Below are 4,793 nucleotides of genomic sequence, written 5' to 3'. Positions count from 1 at the left end.
ACAAACATGATATGGCGAGTTAATACTACTACACAATGCACACTCAAAGACAAACTTTTCTACCTCAAACTTTTCATCTTCAAGGAAAAATCAAGTTTTATTGAAACCCAAAAAGATCAAATGTATTATATTTGGGGAGATCCTTTTCTATATTTGAACCAGACAAAAAATGATCATAGATCTTTCTTCGTCGACCCTTGCCAGCTACTATCCTTTTATAATATAGTCCCCTACACACAAGAATTCACCATCAACTGGGTGTTGGGTACTTGCAATTGAAGATGTAGCAATTCTCTCGCTGTCCCTCTCTCAACTTAGAACTATAGCCAATAAAGCTACGTCTGCTACACCAGATTTCTCTCTCTCTCTCTCTCTCTCTCTCTCTCTCTCTCTCTAAGAAATGTTTCCAATAGGGGTACAGGTGCTACACCAAATCCTCTCTTTGGGAAAACTTTTTCTATATTACATTACTAGATATCTAGACATCTTTACATTTCATCCCTTACAATGCATCAATATACTTCTGCATTTGACATACACCACAATATTCATCCTGCAAGTTAGTAAAGTTTGATCTCTATGCCTTGGTGGGATTGAAGGACTGTAGCCCCTGCTTGAACCTCTTGAACATGAGCTCTGAACATTAGAATCTCCATATTCATAAGCAAATTTCTTTAAATGACCATGACTGCCATATTGTTCTCGTGTGTCGCAATCTCTCTGGGGACTATAATTCAATTTGAGGGTTGCAGCTCCTACTTCCTACATGCCTTCCGTAGCTTCTAAACAGATTTCTTTTGAGCTCGATCCCTACCAATTTTCGCTGCCAGTTTTCATAACATGCATAAATTTACAATATCCACCCCGATTACAATTTCCTCAAACTGTTGACAAGTAGCCTCTCCAAAATCTAGAACCGGTGAACAATCTACAATAATTGGGTGGCCTACATAAAATCGTCCAGTCAATCCTTGAAAAGAAATAACATCTTGCTCCTCTTCTTGGAATTGTGCATACACATTTCCAACCATGTGATCGGCGACAAATTATTGCAAATGTGTACACTCTCCAGCTCCTCAACTTTCCCAAGCTCTTCAAAGATGTCAAGGTAGATGTGTTGGCTCCTAACGTGCAAATTATCTGCCAAACATTCTCCTTACGACTAAGCAATGCAGAATTGCAAAATACCAGGCAGCAGCGATATCCATGCCTACATGCATGCCTCGATCTTGAAGTAGAAAGCACAATTCACTCTATCCTTCAGTTGTGCCAAAAGTGGACGCCAAGTGCTCCGCCATTCTCTCTATCATGCTGATTGTAGGTGAAAGCTAGGATGAAATAACCCACATAAAAGATGCCCATAAGGTAATAAATTTCCTCTACCGAGTTAAGAAGCTCCAATTTCCCCTTTCCATTCTTTGATGAAACTTCCTCTATCTTCTTGCCCATCATCATTTTGCAGATGATATCATTCGCGGTGGCTCATAATCATGGCCACAGATCCACTTTCTCCTCCCCTTGTTGTCTAGTTACATAGCACCACGCACGCAAGGCTGCACATCTCTTCCTGTTGCACATGCCTTAACGACACCACAAGCTTCACATTCAACTGCTACATAACCGAAGAATCCTCCTCAAGGTGCCACTTCCATATATGTGGAGAGTGGGAAATTATTGTGTGCATACGGGTTAATGAGCGAAGCCATCACCTCACGTGTCAACGAGGCCAGTATTATAGGGATCTGGTCCTTCAAATCTCCCAAAAATTAGGTCGCTTCTTCCCTGCAAAGAACTTGAGCAAGCGAGGGCCAAACAGCTTCTCAAAATTCGACACCGCTGATATAAGTTTTGGAATTTTACCAGGGATGCATCTAAAGAACCTTGAGGTTCCCATGCCGCTTCAAGACACATATCCTCCGTAGCCACCAATAGGAGTGGAATGGTGATGACCAGACTAGGAGTCCTTCTCTTGTTCAAGAGCACACTGCTCGTCTACATGTGCGTAGATGACCAGTGAGCTCAAGATTTGAAAAAAAAAAATTAACGTATCTTGTCACGAGGTGGCCTCGATTCACACGTAGTGAGAGCCTTGAGCCGTTTGGAAGTTTAAGTAGGTCACTTGAGAGGGAGCAAAAATATTTATGCTTAACTTTTGCAAGAAACTGATACTAATGTGCTAAAAATATAGTATATTTTTCCAAAAAGTGAGTGCATTTACTTTATTGAAAAAAGGCCACGTTGGTGGCGCGTGCGGAGTACATGCTCATCCGCCAACGTGGCCTTTTTTCAATCAATCAAATGCACTCACTTTTTGGGAATATACTATATTTTTAGCACATTAATATCAATTTCTTGCAAAATTCAAACACATAGTCGGTCCATTGCCCTAGTCTGTTCTTATAATGATTATCTTAGCTACAATAGGAAAGTAGAAACAACACAAAATATTAGATGCAAGAGAGACAACTTGACGATCAGAGTTGGGAATACCAAGAATCTTGAAAATAATAATGCAATCGAAAAAAATATATTTGAAAGTCATTGCTCCAAAAACTATTGCCCTTCTTCCATCAATCTCACTTTGGGACACACATACCCAAACACAAACACCACGCATTTTTTTAATTGAGGTCCAATGTGTGTGAGAGAGACACACAAACACAGTTTGTGACACAGAAATACAAACACAAACACAAACACAAACAAAAACATCAGTTTTGCTAGGGTCCGATGTGTGTGTGTGTGTGTGTGTGTGTGTGTGTGTGCGAGAGAGAGAGAGAGAGAGAGAGAGAGAGAGAGAGAGAGAGAGAGAACCAAACAAGATTACTTGCATATGATAAACACAAATAGCAGAAAATTTTCATGCAAGATGATAAGGAAAATGGCTTCAATACCAATAGAAAGGTAGGTTTATAGCCCTTCCATTAGTAAGAGGATCAAATGATTTCACATGTACAAGAATAAATATTAGGTTGTTTGATAACATTAATCTCTAACAAGTTGAGGTAATGTAATGTACTATTGGACGCAATGTAGTAGGAGTGTTGCAAAATGGTCCGCTTGCCTTGCTACATTTTACAGTTGGTTCACATCCACTTTTGTCTTTGCTTCAGGAAAATGGTACAGAAGGGGAGATTCAAGGATGAGTCTCAGTTTTTTTTATGACAATTCTCTACTCTTTATAAAAGCCAACTCCCAAATTCTCAGAAGAACTCTTAAGAATGTGCAAATGTTAAAAACTACATCAACCCCTAAGTGAGGCATCAAAAAATCAAGCATTAGGAAGAGGATGGGGTCTAAGAGGGCCTCTTTATTTGCCATGAGATTATGGAGGTGATTAACATTTTGACTATCACATGTATGCCATGTGTGCAAGAATGGTGGGTGTGTAAGAGAGGTGTAATGATGGTCAAAGGATGCACTTTTCCTCCCAAAAAGGGGGTGGAAAACTTTATGATTTTTGGACTTCCATAACTCCTACATATGATCTCCAATTTGAGTGGAGATTATAGATCTAGAATCTGCACGCCGAACTCTTTCCATAGGTATGCTACATGATATACGTTTACCCGCTATATTTTAAAGTTCATTTTGGGGGGAAATTTGAATTCAAATAAACTAGCCATTTTACCTGTTTGAATTCAAAATCCATCCTTTTGTTGCTTTCTTAATACTAAAGGTTTGACTCCCTTAAACTACCAAGTAAAGAGGCCCTGCAAGAGTCTATTCTCTACCTAATTATTGAGTACAACCAGCTGGAAATGACTCGATTAACCCTGCCAAGGGATTATTTCAAAATTCAAAGTGTTCAAAAACCTCAATGCACCACTAGGGGTGGACATCTCACACAAATAAGGATTTCACTAAGTTCTAAACAAAATTAACAATAACATGAGAAGATGGGAGAATACACACTTCCCTTCCACAACAAAGTGGCTATGATTAACTCCTTCATGATTCCATACATATCGTTTGTTTCATTTTTTTTGAACATGGCCATATGCAATTGAAAAGAGATTTCAAAACCCATCAAAAGGTTCATATGGAATAATATTACAAGAGACACATCACGGTAGTGGGGGACATGAGAATGGGTGATAAGATCAAGGGACCTAGGTGGTATTGGGATCTTGAACCCAACACTACATGCAAACATCATGTGTGCAAAGCTAGTAGTCTCCCTAAAAAATCAAAGGTAGGATGAGGCAGTCATGGCTTGGGATATGATTGACAAAGTAGACTGCTTCTGGAAATGAGGCCCATGGAAGGATCATACTATGTGCATGACAACTTTCTAGCTCCAACCTTGGATTTTTTAAATATAAGGGGTTTAGCTGCTAGGGGGGGAGATACTTCAAAAGAGAAAATTAGTGGTATCATCACTAGAATAGGAAGAGATGTTCATATATTTTAGGTGCTCCGACTTACATTAGTGCCTTGGATTTCCAAGCTAGAAGGATTATCTTTTGGAGGGAAGTTACAAAAAAGGGGAAAAACAAAGGATCTCCAAGTTGACACATTTCTAGAATGACGACAGTTGTTGTTGGAAGGATGTGGACTAGTTGGGGAAATTGAAAGGCTATTGATCAGTAAAGCCAAGTGCATTTCTCGTGTGCACTCATATAGTGAAATATTGCTATCTGAAGCAGATTTGGAAAGTCAAAAACCTTTGTGTCTCTGAGAAAAATGTTGTGGTAGCTCAATTCAATGATATTGTGTGTGATAGCACCAAGATTATATATTGAATAGGGTCAAAATTTGGAACATCTACATAAGCCAAATAATGGAAACAT

At 39.1% G+C, this 4,793-nt stretch overlaps 1 pseudogene; it reads right to left on the bottom strand.

The window, feature by feature from the left end:
* Window positions 1-495: 495 nt before the first annotated feature.
* Window positions 496-1,298, bottom strand: LOC147435203 (splicing factor U2af small subunit A-like; annotated as a pseudogene).
* Between the last annotated feature and the right edge of the window lie 3,495 nt (window positions 1,299-4,793).

The sequence above is a fragment of the Adiantum capillus-veneris genome, chromosome 18, assembly GCF_014529385.1.
Source record: "Adiantum capillus-veneris isolate H3 chromosome 18, ASM1452938v2, whole genome shotgun sequence".
In the NCBI taxonomy this organism is placed as follows: Eukaryota; Viridiplantae; Streptophyta; class Polypodiopsida; order Polypodiales; family Pteridaceae; genus Adiantum; species Adiantum capillus-veneris.
Note: the sequence above shows the minus strand (reverse complement) of the source record. Positions and strands in the feature narration are given on the sequence as shown.